This window comes from Bubalus bubalis, chromosome 6, assembly GCF_019923935.1.
Source record: "Bubalus bubalis isolate 160015118507 breed Murrah chromosome 6, NDDB_SH_1, whole genome shotgun sequence".
Classification (NCBI taxonomy): Eukaryota; Metazoa; Chordata; class Mammalia; order Artiodactyla; family Bovidae; genus Bubalus; species Bubalus bubalis.
The window spans coordinates 80,258,632-80,276,275 of NC_059162.1; the positions used below are offsets into that span (position 1 = coordinate 80,258,632).

The 17,644-nt window shown below is 39.5% G+C and overlaps 1 protein-coding gene and 1 pseudogene across 2 annotated transcripts in view; one reads left to right on the top strand and one right to left on the bottom strand.

Moving 5' to 3' along the window:
• Positions 1 to 17,644, bottom strand: part of RAVER2 (ribonucleoprotein, PTB binding 2) — a 137,264-nt gene that overhangs the window by 8,526 nt on the left and 111,094 nt on the right. The window lies entirely within an intron of this gene.
• Positions 7,749 to 8,386, top strand: LOC102406163 (annotated as a pseudogene).

Consider the following 17,644-nt stretch of genomic DNA (forward strand, 5'->3'; position numbering starts at 1 on the left):
ATTCCACTCCCTGGGTTGGGATTAAACAAAAACACAAATTTAAAAAGTTATATACACCCCAATGTTCGTATTAGCATTACTAGAGTGCCAAAGAATGCTCAAACTACCACACAATTGCACTCATCTCACACGCTAGCAAAGTAATGCTCAAAATTCTCCAAGCCAGGCTTCAACAATACGTGAACTGTGAACTTCCAGATATTCAAGCTGGTTTTAGAAAAGGCAGAGGAACCAGAGGTCAAATTGCCGACATCCACTGGATCATGGAAAAAGCAAGAGAGTTCCAGAAAAACATCTATTTCTGCTTTATTGACTATGCCAAAGCCTTTGACTGTGTGGATCACGATAAACTGTGGAAAATTCTGAAAGAGATAGGAATACCAGACCACCTGACCTGCCTCTTGAGAAACCTGTATGCAGGTCAGGAAGCAACAGTTAGAACTGGACATGGAACAACAGACTGGCTCCAAATAGGAAAAGGAGTATGCCAAGGCTGTATATTGTCACCCTGCTTATTTAACTTATATGCAGAGTACATCATGAAAAATGCTGGGCTGGATGAAGCACAAGCTGGAATCAAGATTGCTAGGAAAATATCAATAACCTCAGATATACAGATGACACCCTTATGGCAGAAAGTGAAGAAGAACTAAAGAGCCTCTTGATAAAAGTGAAAGAGGAGAGTGAAAAAGTTGGCTTAAAGCTCAACATTCAATAAACGAAGATCATGGCATCTAGTCTTATCACTTTGTGGCAAATAGATGGGGAAACAGTGGAAACAGTGGCTGACTTTATCATTTTGGGCTCCAAAATCACTGCAGATGATGACTGCAGCCATGAAATTAAAAGATGCTTACTCCTTGGAAGGAAAGTTATGACCAATCTGGATAGCATATTAAAAAGCAGAGACATTACTTTGTCAACAAAGGTCCATCTAGTCAAAGCTATGGTTTTTCCAGTAGGCATGTATGGATGTGAGAGTTGGACTAGAGTGGACTAGAGTGGACTCAGAGTGGACTAAGAAAGCTGAGTGCCAAAGAATTGATGCTTTTGAATTGTGGTTTTGGAGAAGACTCTTGAGAGTCCCTTGGACTGTAAGGAGATCTAACCAGTCCATCCTAAAGGAAATCAGTCCTGAATATTCATTGGAAGGACTGATGTTGAAGCTGAAACTCCAATACTTTGGCCATCTGATGCAAAGAGCTGACTCACTTGAAAAGACCCTGATGCTGGGAAAGATTGAAGGTGGGAGGAGAAGGGGACAACAGAGGATGAGATGATTGGATGGCATCACCGACTCAATGGACATGAGTTTGAGTGGACTCCGGAAGTTGGTGATGGACAAGGAGGCCTAGGGTGCAGCAGTCCATGGGACAGCAAAGAGTCAGACATGACTGAGTGACTGAACTTAACTAGGAGTCAAGACATGGAAGTAACTCAAAACTCAAGTGCCCATCAAGAGATGATTGGATTAAGGAGATGTGTTTTCTACATATCTCTATCTATCCTCTTCCCTGGTGGCTCAGTGGTAAAGAATCTGCCTGCTAATGCAGGAGATGTGGATTCAATCCCCAGGCTGGGAAGAACCCTGGAGAAGGAAATGGCAACCCACACCAGTATTCTTTTTTTTTTTTTTTTTAATTTTATTTTATTTTTAAACTTTACATAATTGTATTAGTTTTGCCAAATATCAAAATGAATCCGCCACAGGTATACATGTGTTCCCCATCCTGAACCCTCCTCCCTCCTCCCTCCCCATTCCATCCCTCTGGGTCGTCCCAGTGCACCAGCCCCAAGCATCCAGTATCGTGCATCGAACCTGGACTGGCAACTCGTTTCATACATGATATTTTACATGTTTCAATGCCATTCTCCCAAATCTTCCCACCCTCTCCCTCTCCCACAGAGTCCCTAAGACTGTTCTATACATCAGTGTCTCTTTTGCTGTCTCGTACACAGGGTTATTGTTACCATCTTTCTAAATTCCATATATATGCATTAGTATACTGTATTGCACACCAGTATTCTTGCCTGGGCAATCCCATGGACAGAGGGGCCTAATGGGCTAAAGTCTATGAGGTTGCAAAGAGTTGGATATGACTTGGTGACTAAAAAACCAACAAAATCTACCTATATATAAACACACACATATAGGTATGTATGTGTGTATGTATATGTATATACAATGTATATATACTATATGTATGCTTAACCATAAAAAAGAATAAAATACTGCTATTTGCAGCAATGTGAATGGACCTAGGAAATATTATGGATACTGAAATCAGTCAGAGAAAGACAAATACTGTACTATATAATATCACATATAAATAGAATCTAAAAAAGATACAAATGAATGTATATGCAAAATAGAAATAGACTAACAGATATAGCAAATAAACTATGGTTACCAAAGGGGAGATGGAAGGGAAGAGGGACAAATTAGGGGTATGAGATTAGCAAACTAATATATACAAAACAGATAAGCAACAAGGATATAATGTATAGCAAAGGGAATTATAGTGATTTGTCTTATAATAATCTGTAAGAGTATAATCTGCAAAAATACTGAATCACAATGTGATACACCTGAAGCTAAATACTGTAAATCAACTCTTCTTCAATAAACAGTTTTTAAACTTTAAATGTAAATGGATTAAATTGTCTGATCAAAAGACAAAGTGCCTGAATGGATAAAAATCAAAGCCAAACTATATGTTGACTAAGAGTCTCACCCAGCTTAAAGGACACACACAGACTGCAAAGTGAAGGGATGTAAAAGCATATGCTTTGCAAATGAAAACAGAAAACAAAGGTAGCTGTACTTATACTAAACAAAATAAACTTCAACCTAAAAAATTTAACGAGACAAAAAGGTCATTATAAAAGATAAGCCAGTTAATCAAAAGGATGTAACAGTTGTAAATATGAGCCCCAAACAAGAATACTTAAATATATATAAAGCAAATAACAATTGTGTAGGGAGAAAAAGAGCAGTGTAATATCAGGGAACTTAAATACTTCACTTTCAAAAACAGATCATTTAGCCAGAAAAATCAGCAAGAAAACATTGGACTTACACTACATGTTAGACAAGATGAACCTGAAAGTCATAACTTTCCGTCTGAACAAGAATCAAATGCACACTTTTCTCAGGCTCACACAGAACATTCTTCAGGATAGATCATATGTTAGGCCACATGTCTTAATAAATTTAAAACGACTGAAATCCTATCTGGCATCTTTTTCAAACATGATTGTATGAAACTAGAAATCAATTGTAAGAAGAAAATTGCAGAGTTCACAAATATGTTGACATTAAACAACATACTCCTGAACAACCACTGGATCAAAGAAGAAATAAAAAAATACTTTGAGACAAATGAAAATGGAAACAAAACATAGCAAAACTTAGAAGATATAGCAAAAGCAGTTCTAAAAGGGAAGTTTATAGTGATAAACACTTACATGAACAAAGAACATCTTGAACAACTATCTTTATATCTTGAGGAATTAGAGAGGAACAAACTAAGTTCCACTGGAGGAGGAAATGGCAACCCACTCCAGTATTCTTGCCTGAAAAATTCCAGGACAGAAAAGCCTGGCAGGCTATATATATAGTCCATAGGGTTGCAAAGGGTGGACTGAGCCCAGTCCCACCAAAGTAAGCTCCAAGCTAGGCAAGAGGAAGGAAGTAACAAGGAGTGGAAATAAATGAAATAGAGATGAAAAAGACAACAGAAAAGATTAATGAAACTAAGAGCTGTTTTTAAAAAAAGATTAACTAGACAAACTTTTAATCAGACTTACTAAGAAAAAGAGAACTTATATTAAGACATAAATGAAAAAGGAGATATTACAACTGATACCACAAAAATACAAAAGATCATAAAGACCACTACGAATTTCTTACATGCCAGCAAGTTGGATAACTTAGAAGAAATGGACTAATTCCTAGAAACAACTTACCAAGACTGGATCATGAGGAAACAGGAAAACAGAATAAATTACTAATAAGGAAACTGAACCAGTAATCGGAAATCTCCCAGCAAAAAAAAAAAAAAGTTCAGGGACAGACAGTTTCACTGGTGAATTCCACAAAACATTTAAAGACTAATTCCATCTCAATCTCTTCCAAAAACACAGAAAAGGAAATAACACTTTCACATTATTTTTACAAGGTCAGCTTTACCTTATCAAAGGCAGACAAAGACAGTACAAAGAAAAAAACTACAGGCCTATATTCCTGATGAACAGTTACAAAAATCCTCATAAAGTATTAGCAAATTGAATTCAACAATAGGTTAAAAGGATCAAATTGGATTTATTCCAGTGGTACATGGATGGTTCATGTCAATAAAATAAAACATGACATATACCACATTCACAAAATAAAGGATAAAGATCATATCATCATCTCAATAGATGCAGAAAGACCATTTGACAAAATTCAACATCCATTTGTGATTTAAAAACTCAGCAAACTGGGTATTGAGGGACTGCACGTCAACATAATAAAGGCCATGTACGTCAAACCCACAGATAGCGACCTACGCAATGGTGAAATGCTGAAGGCTTTCCTCCAAGACAAGGATACCACCGTCACCAATTTTATTCAACACAGTACTGGAAGCCCTAGCCAGAGCAATTAGACAAGAAATAGGAATAAAAGGCATTCAAATTAGAAACGAAGAAGTAAAACTATCACTGTTAGCAGATGATATATTGTATTTAGAAAACACTAAAGAATCTACAAAAAAACTGTTAGACATATTGGGTTGGCCAAAAAGTTTGTTGTTTCTTCTGTAATATCTTATGGAAAACCCCAGTGAACTTTTTTGATCAGCCCAACAATAAACAGACTTCCAAAGAATAGCACGGAGAGGTAAGAAAGCCTTCCTCGGTAATCAGTTGAAAGAAATAGAGAAAACAATAGAATGGGAAAAGACTAGAGATCTCTTCAAGAAAATCAGAGATACCAAGGGAACATTTCATGCAAAGATGGGCTCGATAAAGGACAGAAATGGTCTGGACTTAACAGAAACAGAAGATATTAAGAAGAGGTGGAAAGAATACACAGAAGAACTGTACAAAAAAGATTGTTATGACCCAGATAATCACGATGGTGTGATCACCCACCTAGAGCCAGACCCTGGAGTGTGAAGTCAAGTGGGCCTTACAAAGCATCACTACAAACATAGCTAGTGGAGGTGATGGAATTCCAGCTGAGCTGTTTCAAATGCTGAAAGATGATGCTGTTAAAGTGCTGCACACAGTATGCCAGCAAATTTGGAAAACTCAGCAGTGGCCACAGGACTGGGAAAGGTCAGTTTTCATTCCAATCCCAAAGAAAGGCAATGCCAAAGAATGTACAAACTACTGCACAATTGCACTCATCTCACACGCTAGTAAAGTAATGTTCAAAATTCTCCAAGCCAGGGTTCAACAGTATGTGAACTGTGAATTTCCAGATGTTCAAGCTGGATTTAGAAAAGGCAGAGGAACCAGAGATCAAATTGCCAACATCTGCTGGATCATTGAGAAAGCAAGGGAATTCCTGAAAAACATCTACTTCTGCTTCATTGACTTTGCCAAAGCCTTTGACTGTGTGGATCACAACAACTGGAAAATTCTTCAAGAGATGGGAATACTAGACCACCTTACCTTGCTTCCTGAGAAATCTGTATGCAGGTCAGGAAGCAACAATTAGAACTGGACATGGAACAACAGACTGGTTCCAAATAGGGAAAGGAGCATGTCAAGGTTGTATACTGTCATACTGCTTATTTAATTTATATGCAGAGTGTATCATACAAAATGCTGGGCTGGATGAAGCACAAGCTGGAATCAAGATTGCCAGAAGAAATATCAATAACTTCAGGTATGTAGATGACACCACCCTTATGGCAGAAAGTGAAGAACTAAAGAGCCTCTTGATGAAAGTGAAAGAGGAGAGTGAAAAAGCTGGCTTAAAACTCAACATTCAGAAAACTAAGATCATGGCATCCAGTCCCATCACTTCATGGCAAATAGATGGGGAAACAATGGAAACAGTGACAGACTTTTTTGGGGGGCTCCAAAATCACTGCAGATGGTGACTGCAGCCATGAAATTAAAAGACACTTGCTCCTTGGAAGAAAAGTTATGACCAACCTAGACAAAGCAGAGACATTACTTTGCCAACAAAGGTCCATCTAGTCAAAGCTATGGTTTTTCCAGTAGGCATGTATGGATGTGAGAGTTGAACTATAAAGAAAGCTGAGTGCCAAAAATTGATGCTTTTGAACAGTGGTATTGGAGAAGACTCTTGAGAGTCCCTCGGACTGCATGGAGGTCTAACCAGTCCATCCTAAAGGAAATCAGTTCTGAATATTCTTTGGAAGGACTGATGGTGAAGTTGAAACTCCAATACCTTGGCTACCTGATGTGAAGAACTGACTCATTGGAAAAGACCCTGATGCTGAGAAAGACTGAAGATGGGAGGAAAAGGGGACAACAGAGGATGAGATGGTTGGATGGCATCACTGACTTGATCAACATGAGTTTGAGCAAGCTTCGGGTGTTCGTGATAGACAGGGAAGCCTGGCATGCTACAGTCCATGGGGTCACAAACAGTCAGACACGACTAAACGACTGAACTGAATAATAAACAATTTCAATAAAGTTGTAGAGTACAAAATCAATATAAAAAATCAATTTCTTCTCTATACACTAACAATGAACTACCCAAAAAACAAATTAAGACTACTTAGGAATAAATTTTACCAAGGTGAGAAATTGTACACTGAAAATGTAGGAAAGATGACACAAATGAATGGAAAGATATTCTGTGTTCATGGACTGGAGGTATTATTATTATTAAAATGTCCATACTGACCAACCTAGACAGCATATTAAAAAGCAGAGACATTACTTTGTCAACAAAGGTCCATCTAGTCAAGGCTATGGGTTTTCCAGTAGTCATGTATGGATGTGAGAGTTGGACTATAAAGAAAGCTGAGTGCTGAAGAATTGATGCTTTTGAACTGTGGTGTTGGAGAAGACTCTTGAGAGTCCCTGGGACTGCAAGGAAATCCAACCAGTCCATCCTAAAGGAGATCAGTCTTGGGTGTTCATTGGAAGGACTGATGTTGAAGCTGAAACTCCAGTACTTTGGCCACCTGATGCAAAGAGCTGACTCATTGGAAAAGACCCTGATGCTGGGAAAGATTGAGGACAGGAGGAGAAGGGGACAGCAGAGGATGAGATAGTCAGATGGCATCACTGACTCAATGGACATGGGTTTGGGTAGACTCCAGGAGTTGGTGATGGACAGGGAGGCCTGGCGTGCTGTAGTTCATTGGGGTCACAAAGAGCTGGACACGACTGAGCAACTGAACTGAACTAACCCAAAGCAATCTACAGATTCAATGCAATTCCTATGAAAATGCCAAAGGCTTTTTTCATAGAAATAGAAAAAATCTTAAAATTTGGAACCTGGCTCTCTGGCCAGTGATTTGCCTGGGCATCTCCATGCACTGGGCCAGCGGCCTCTGAGACCATCTATAGGAGTGCCCAGGGAGTCAGCAGGTGGTGGCCCTCACCAGGGACCCTCCAGCGGGCCCAGGGGGGACAAAATCCAGCATATGCATATTGAGACAAGTTGAAAGATTTATTATCAGGCACAGAAGCAGATAGTGCCAAAAAGCAAGCAGTAGTTGGTACACATTTAGAGTAGGGCAGCATTTCCTTCTCCCACTGCTGCTCAGATGGCAGACATTAGTCAAATTCAGTATGAAATGGAATACACTGAAGGCATTAGTGAATGAGGGTCCTGGAAAAATTAAAGGTAGCACCACCAAATGCTGACCTGGAACAAGGATTCCAAGAAGGAGTTTCAAATGCTAGTGTGATTCTGCAGTTCCAGAGAGAATTGTTGTAGCCAGAATTCCATTTTCAAGACAAGCAGACCTTGACCTTATACAATCAACTCCCTTTAAGGCTATGGCACTAAAAATACCACATCGTGTGCTTATGCTAAGTGAGAGATCACTAAATTTTCTGGATTTAGAAAGACCTCCTCCAAACTCTCAAAATGAAGAAAGTCATGTAGCTGGCAGCCTAAAAAGAGTGCTCTGTGAGTGGAAAATGCTGTTAGCCAAAATGGCCAGCTGGTCAGAAGTGACTCCATGTATGGCATTTCAAATACGGACGCAACTATTAAAGGAACTTCAGAGGACTGACCGTTGTAGATGCAGCTTCATTAAGATGACAGATAATCAAGCTAAACAGACACTTACAACTTCTAGAAGAGGAGACCAAAGAACGTGCTAAAACAGAAATGGCCATGTACTCAATTACTATAGCATTCTAACTGCTTAATAGCTGGCTCTGGTTTTGCTGCTAGAGGTAACCTCAACTCTCAGAAATATTGTCTCAACAGCTGCAAATATAAAGAATTTTTTATTTGTTTCTGTCTTTGCATTACATGCTGTTTCACAGTCTATGCCCTGAAAATGTTATTTCTCCCAGAGAGGAGGGGGGAAGGACTTATATTTGGAGATGTAAAGGTATCTGTCACTTGACCGTATTTACTTTTAACCAGTTCTGCCATGACACCTACTTAAAATTCTCACTTTGCCTGTGACGTAAATAGGATCGAGGTTTTTTTTAAGGATTTTTTTTTTTTTTTTTTTTTTGCCTCATCAGTCTGCACAACTAATTATGAATAGGAGAGAAAGTGTACAGAAAATGAATTTAGAGAAATGTCTGTAAAGAACAGTATGATACAGTCATAAAAACTGACACATAGATCACTGGAACAGAATCAGTTCAGTTCAGTCGCGTCTGACTCTTTGCGACCCCATGAATCACAGCACACCAGGCCTCCCTGTCCATCACCAACTCCCGGAGTTCACTCAGACTCACGCCCATCGAGTCAGTGATGCCATCCAGCCATCTCATCCTCTGTCGTCCCCTTCTCCTCCTGCCCCCAATCCTTCCCAGCATCAGAGTCTTTTCCAATGAGTCAACTCTTCGCATGAGGTGGCCAAAGTACTGGAGTTTCACCTTTAGCACCATTCCTTCCAAAGAAATCCCAGGGCTGATCTCCTTCAGAATGGACTGGTTGGATCTCCTTGCAGTCCAAGGGACTCTCAAGAGTCTTCTCCAACACCACAGTTCAAAAGCATCAATTCTTCAGTGCTCAGCTTTCTTCACAGTCCAACTCGCACATCCATACATGACCACTGGAAAACCATAGCCTTGACTAGACGGACCTTTGTTGGTAAAGTAATGTCTCTGCTTTTGAATATGCTATCTAGGTTGGTCATAACTTTTCTTCCAAGGAGTAAGCAGAACAGAATAGAGACCCCCAAAATGAACTCATGTTATATGGTCAATTAATTTATGACAAAGGAGTCAAGAATATACAGTTCAGAAAGGATACCTCTTCAATAAAAGGTGTTTGGAAAATTGGATAACCATATGAAAAAGAATGAAACAGGATCACTACTTACAAAATACTGAAAAGTCAACTCAAAATGGATTAAAGACTTGAATGTACAACCTGAAACCATAAAACTCCCATAAGAAAACATAATGGGTAAGAAGCTACTTGCCATTGGTCTTTGCAGTGATGTTTTGTATTTAACAGCAAAAGAAAAGGTAACAAAAGCAAAAATAAATGTGATTACATCCTAAAGTATTCCTAATGTGATTTACTCCTAAGTATTCCTAATCCTTTTACAAACAAAAAGATTCTACACAGCAAAAACAACCATCAACAAAATGAAAATTCGACCTATGAAACAGAAGAATATATTTGTAAACCACATATCTGTTAAGGGATTAATATTCAAAATATTCTTGGAACATACACAATAGCCAAAAAGTCCCCAGTTAAAAGTGGGTAAAACATCTAAATAGACATTATTCAATAAACAAATACAGATGGCCAACAGATACATAAAAAGTACTCATTCTCACTAATTGTTATTCATTCACTAAGACGTGTCCAGCTCTTTGCAGCTCCATAGACTGCAGCATACCAGGGTTCCCTGTCCTTCACCCTCTCCTGGTGTTTGCTCAAATTCATGTCCATTGAGTCTGTGATGCCATCTAACCATCTCATTCTCTGTCACTCACTTCTCCTCCTTGCCCTCTTATCACTGGGGACATGCAAACTGAAACCACCTTACACAGGTTAGAAGTCTATTATAAAAAAAGATGAGATAACAAATGCAGGCAAATATGTGGAGAAAAGGTAATTCCTGTACACTGTTGGAATGTAAACTTGTACAGGCACTATAGAAAACAGTGCGGAAATTAAAAATTGAACTACCATTTGATCCAGCAATCCAACTTCTGAACATATTCTGATTTCCTTCGGTAGCAAAATAATTAACTTGAAGTGATATTTGTTCTCTCACATTCATAAAATCATTGTTCAAATAGACATGGTATGGGAAAACCTAAGTGGATGAAGAAAATAAAGAAAATGTGGCATGTGTGTAGTGATTTGCATTTCCCTATGTATATATACATACACTGAAGTAGGAAATGGCAACCAACTCCAGTATTCTTGCCTGGAAAAACCCATGGTCAGAGGAACCTGGTGGGCTATAGTCCATGGGGTCGCAAAGAGTTGGACACGACCTAGTGACTGAGCACATGTAGGTACACAGAGTGGAACATTATTTAGCCTTAAAGAAAGAAATCTTGTCATTTGTAACAACATAGATGAACCCAGAAGGCGTTATGCTAAATGAAATATTTTTAAAGAAGTAAGAAAATGAAAGTCAATCTCATGGAAACAGAGTAAAAAAGTGGTTGCCAGTGGCTAGAGAGTGGGGGAAATAGGACAAGGTTAGAAAAACAGCATAAACTTTCAGTTATAAGATGAATAAAGTCTATAAATCTAATTTGTAATATGGTGACTATAGTTGATAACACTGTACTGTACAACTGAAACTTGCTAAGATGGAAAACTTGTATGTTTTCATAAGTAAAGTGAGGTAATGAATGCATTAATTTAGTCAATGAGGAGACTTCTTTCACAATGTACATGTATATCAGATTATCATTTTGCTGTATACTTTCAATGACTTACAATTTTGTCAATTATACTTCAATAAACTTGGATAAAATGAATTTTTTTTTAAAAGAGGCAAGGTAGCTCCCTAGTGGTCCAGTGGTTAAGAATCCTCCTGCCAATGCAGGGAACACATGTTCACTCCTGTCCAATAACATTCCACATGCCTTCAGTTCAATTCAGTTCACTCGCTCAGTTGTGTCCAACTCTGCAACACCATGGACTACAGTAAGCCAGGCTTCCCTGTCCATCAACAATTCCCAGAGCTTGCTCAAACTCACATCCATCAAGTCGGTGATGCCATCCAACCATCCCATTCTCTGTTGTCCCCTTCTCCTCCCGCCTTCAATCTTTCCCAGCATCAGGATCTTTTCAAATGAGTCAGTTCTTCACATCAGGTGGCCAAAGTATTGGAGTTTCAGCTTCAGTATCAGTCCTTCCAATGAACATTCAGGACTGATTTCCTTTAGGGTGGACTGGTTGGATCTCCTTGCAATCCAAGAGACTCTCAAGAGTCTTCTCCAACATCACAGTTCAAAAGTATCAATTCTTCAGCACTCAGCTTTCTTTATAGTCTAGCTCTCACATCCATACATGACTACTAGAAAAACCATAGCTTTGACTAGACAGACTTTTGTTGGCAAAGTGATGTCTCTGCTTTTTAATATGCTGTCTAGGTTGGTCATAGCTTTTCTTCCAAGGAGCAAGCATCTTTTAATTTCAGGGCTGCAGTCACCATCTGCAGTGATTCTGGAGCCCAAGAAAATAAAGTTTGTCACTGTTTCCATTGCTTCCCCATCTATCTGCCATGAAGTGATGGGACTGGATGCCATAATCCTAGTTTTCTGAATGTTGAGCTTTAAGCCAACTTTTTCACTCTCGTCTTTCACTTTCATCAAGAGGCTCTTTAGTTCTTCACTTTCTGCCATAAGGGTGGTGTCACCTGTGTATCTAAGGTTATTGATATTTCTCCCAGCTATCTTGATTCCAGCTTGTGCTTCATCCAACCCAGCATTTTGTATGATGTACTCTGCATATAAGTTAAATAAGCAGGGTGACCTTATACAGATTTGCCATACTCCTTTCCCTATTTGGAACCAGTCTGTTGTTCCATGTCCAGTTCTAACTGTTGCTTCTTGACCTGCATACAGATTTCTCAGGAGGCAGATCAGGTTGTCTGGTATTCCCATCTCTTTCAGAATTTTCCAGTGTGTTGTGATCTACACAGTCAAAGGCTTTGGTGTTGTCAATAAAGCAGAAATAGATGTTTTTCTGGAACTCTCTTGCTTTTTTGATGATCCAGCAGATGTTGGCAATTTGATCTCTGGTTCCTCTGCCTTTTCTAAATCCAGTTTGAACATCTGGAAGTTCATGGTTCACATACTACACACAGCTAAGCCCATGGGCAACAATTACTAAAGCCTGAGCTCTAGAGCCCATGCTCTCCAACAAGAGAAGCCATCACCACAACGAGAAGGCCACACACCACAATGGACGAGCAACTTCCCCTCACCAAAACTGCATGCATCAATGAAGAGTCTGTGCGTTGCAACGAAGACCCAGTGCAACCAATAAATAAATAAAATTTTTTAAAATTTAAAAAGATGATGGAAGACTGGAAATCAGAAATCCATCTACCTTGGTACTTTATTTTGATGTAGTCTACTCTTGTGACACTCCAGTAAAATCCTTCTTCACACAGGCATTTAAAGGAATGTTTCACAAAGTGAAACAGATTAGCAAAGAATTTGGTTTTAACTCCTGTGTCAAAATTTTTCCAGGTGATAAAGTATATAATATATTTGATGTTTGCTCTGAAATAATGAGAAAGGGAACAGGTGGGAGTAAAGATGAGAGGAGCCTGGCTGTGAGGTGATAAATCATTAAAACTGTGTCAGTGGGTACAAGAAACTCCACCAGTTCCAGTTCACCATGGTGACACACGTGCATCCTGAACTAATCTCCACCCACAGACGCACCGCACCTACAGCTGCACATGGAACAATTTCCTCTGAAAGAAACCAAAAAACGAGGTAAGTTACTCCTACACATTGAGCAAATGACAAAAAAGACAGACAGACCACACCACAATGGGGAGGAGAGGCTGAGAGACTGTCTCACCATAAACCCCACCCTCAGAGCAGCAACTCATAACTGGGCGGGAATTCACAACCCCGAGCATCCCCCTAAGAAGTGAAAGGTTTGAACCCAAGCTGGTACTTCAACTTTTTAAATTTTTTTATTGAAGTATAGTTGACTCAGAGTGTGTTAATTTCTGGTGTACAGCAAAGTGATTCAGTTATTATCATGTGTATGTATGTGTGTGTGCTGTATTTCATATTCTTTTCCATTTGGTTCATTATAAGATATTGAATATAGTTCCCTGTACTATGCAGTATGACCTTGTTGTTTATCCATTTTATAGATTAATATAATCGTTTATATTTGCTAATCCCAAACTCCCAATCATCCCTCCCCCACCCTACCCCCTTCTCCCACCTGGCAACCACAAGTCTTTTCTCTATGTCTATGAGTCTGTTTCTGTTTCATAGATCAATTCATTTGTGTTATATTTTAAATGCCACATATAAGTGATATCATATGATATTTGTCTAACTTACTTCATTTAGTATGATAATCTCTTGGTCCACTCATGCTGATGAAATGGCACTATTTCATTCTTTATTTTATGGCTGAGTAGTATTCTACTGTGTATATATGCACCTCTTCTTTATTTATTCATCTGTTGATAGACATTTAGGTTGCTTCCATGGCTTAACTATTGTAAATAATGCTGCTTTAAACATTGGTTGGCACTTCAACTTATAAGTTCTGTGTCTGAGAGATGAGCCCCCAAAATATCTAGTGTGGAAATTCAGAGGATGAGATGGTTAGATATCATCTAACTGACTCAATGAACATGAATTTGAGCAAACTCTGGGAGACAGTGAAGGACAGGGGAGCCTGGCATGCTGCAGTTCATGGGGCTGCAAAGATTTGGACGCAACTTAGTGACTGAGCAGCAACAACAACCTGGAGTTCTGGCTTCTAATCAGCCTGAATCTAGGTGCTAAGATCTGCCCCCTTGGGGATAGTGACAGGTCTGGCACATGCTCAACTCCTTGGAGGCACTAAGAATAAAGTAGGCTGCTTGGACAATCATATGTTCAAGACACAACCAAGAGCCAGGGCAGGACTGCTCCTTCAAGTCTTGGAAAGGCGTATATTTTACCTAATGCATAGAAACCAACACAGAGAATCAAGGAAAATGAAGAAATAGGGATTTGTTCCAAATAAAAGAACAAGATGAAGCCTCAGAAAAAGACCTTAATGAAACTGACATAAGTGATTTACTCTATAAAGAGTTCAAAATAATGATCGTAAAGATGCTCACTAAACTCAGGAGAACAATGGATCAACAAAGTGAGAATTTCAACATAGGTAGAAAATGTAAGAAAGTACCAAACAGAAACTACAGACCTGAAAAATATAGTAATGAAACTGAAAAATACAATAGAGGGGCTCAATATCTGATTACATGAAGCAGAAGAAAAGATTAGTGAACTCAAATACAGCAATGGGACTTACCCAATCAGAGCAACAAAAAGAAACAAGAATTTTAAAAAAGTGAAGATAGCTTAAAGGGACTTGTAGGACAACAACAAGGTTATCAAAAGGAGAAGAGAGAGAAAGAGGCAGAAAATTTATCTGAAAAAATGTGGTTGAAAATTTCCTTAACCTGGGGAAAGAAACAGACATCCAGATCCAGGAATTCCAGAGAATTACAAATAAGATAAACCCAAAGAGACTCACACCAAGATATATGATAATTAAAACATCAAATGTTAAAGACAAGAAGAGGATTTTTAAAACAGCAAGAATAAAAAACTTGTTCCATACAAAGGAAACCCCATAAGACTATAAGCAGATTTTTCAGCAGAAACTTTTCAGACCAGAAAAGAGTGTCATGATATATTCAAAGTGCTGAACGAAAAAAAACAACCTGCCAACCAAGAATACTCTACCTGGCACAGCTGTCCTTCAGAATTGAAGGAGAGAGGAGGAATTTTCAAGACAGCAAAAACTACAGGATTTTATTACCATGAAACCAGCCTTACAAGAAATGCTAAAGGTACTTCTTTAAGCTGAAACGAAATGGTACCATTTAGTTAATAGGAAAGCATATGAAAGTACAAATCTCACGGGTAATGGTTAAGTATATGGTAAAATTCAGAATAATCTAATGTTGTAAAGACACTGAAGTCATCACTTACAAAGCTAGCATGAACATTAAAAAAGGAACTTTGTAAAAACACCTACAATAATTGGTAATGGACACATAAGCTGTAAATTGTGACATCAAAAACAAAACATGAGTGACATCAGCATCCTGCTGGAGTGAGACATTCCCTCTGTCTTTCCTCTTCAATCTATAACCAGTAAAACATCCACAACTCAACAAAGCCACATCTGCCCAATACACCAGGATGCTGGAGAATTCCACACACCTGTACATTTAAAGGTGGGTGGTGTGTGTATGTGCTCTTGTGCCCAAATCTTTGTGACCCCATGGACTGTAGTCGGCCAGGCTCCCCTGTCTATGGGATTCTCTAGGCAGGAATACTGGGGTGAGTTGCCATTTCCTACTCCAGGGGATCTTTCCGACCCAGGGATCCAATGTGTGTCTCTTGTGTCCCCTGCATTGGCAGGTGGATTCTTTACCACTGAGCCACCTGGGAAGCCCAAAGGTGGGTGGACGGGAACACAAACAGGTGGAACCAGGGGAACAGCAGAGGCAGTACCTGCCATCCTGCCTCCCAGCTGCAGCAGGTGAGCTTGCAGGCCCGGAAAACCTGGTGAGCAGGGGACGCAGCATGCCTGACTCCAGTTTCCTGGCCTCAGTGGTGTTCACAGCGACAGGTAACCCGGCAGCGGTGGCCGTGAGGGCTATGTTTTGTCCCTTCAAGCACAGAGGCACCCAGGACTCCAGCCCCAGTCCCCCTACTCACTCCCATCCACAGTGGTGCACCTGAGAAACCCAATGCCCCCAACATGGTAGAGGTACCTGTGACCCCACCTCTCCACCTACCTCCCCTGCAGTAGCAGAGCCTACAGTTCAGATCTGGGACGTGGCAGAAGTGTCTACCATCCCAGTGCTCAGGAGGTGACACCAGCAGCAGCAGGGCACCAAGGGCCTAGAGGCACAAGCAGTGCCAAGGAAGGCAGGGGCAGGCGTCGGCTCTGACAGACAGGTAAGGGCTGCCGCACAGATAACCAGAGGCACCTCAGGGAAGAAAACAAAAATCTTGTGCTATAGTGACACCTACTGGAAGACAAAAGAGGCACTTTAGTTTCTAAATTGTTGAATCATTAGAATCAAGCCAAAAAAAAAAAAAAAAGAAAGGTTTTACCTAAGGAAGAAAGATGTCCATTACTTCAGATGCTCCGGCAGAGGAACACTCATCAAGTATCATGAAAACCCACAATAGTGATGTATTCAAAAAAGAAAATGACAATTCTCTATAAATCAAAGCCATAGAATACTGTGATCTAACTGATAAAAGAATTCAAAATAGCTGTCACCAAGAAATTCAAGAAAATTCAGTGAGCTCAGGAATAAAATTAAGAAACAGAAGGAATATTTTACTAAATAGACTGATACTCTACAAGAGAACCAAACAAAGTCTGGAGCTGACGAGTTCAATAAATGAGATGAGAAATGGAATTTGGAAAGCACTGGAAATAGAGCAGACTTTATGGAAGAGAGAATCAGCAAGCTTGAAGACAGAAATCTAAAAATGATACAGATAGAAGAAAGAAGAGAATTAAGATCTAGAGAAAACTGGGGAAATCTATGAGAACTATCCAATTCTTTCAGGAAGGGTCATATTAGGATCTTGGGTATCCCGGGAGAGAAGGAAAAGGCAGCAGAGAGTTTAAAGAAATAGTAGCTGAGAACTTCCCAAACCTGGAGAAGGAACTGGGTATACAAATCCATGTAGCTAAGAGAATGCCTAATTACCTCAATGCAAAAAAGACTTCCCCTAAGACACATTCTCTTAAAACTGTCAAAAGTCAATGACAAATAATTTTAAAGGCAGCCAGGGAAACAAGGATGGTAACCCACAAAGGAACCCCCATTAGATTATCAGTAGGTTTCCTGGCAGAAACTCTAGAGGCCAGGAGAAGAGTGGCCATTCTCAAAATACTGAAAGAAAAATTGCCAGCGGAGAATACTCTATCCAGCAAAGTTATCATTCAGATATGAAGGAGAAGGAAAGGCTTTCCCAGACACACAAAAGCTGAGGGAATTCATCAACAATGGACCTGCCTTTAAGAAGTGCTGAAAGGAACTGTTCTACCAGAAAAAAAGGCAAAAAGGTACATAAATCCTTGAGTAAGGCGATAAACAGTATCAGAAAATTGCCACTCTATATCAGAATAACTTTTTAAATATTTTATTATAGCATAAAGGTTAAAGGGGGGAAAGCAGTAAAAAATAACCACTTCAATCTGTTAAACTCAAAACATAAAGAGGGATAATTTCAGACAACAAAAACATAAAAGGGGAAG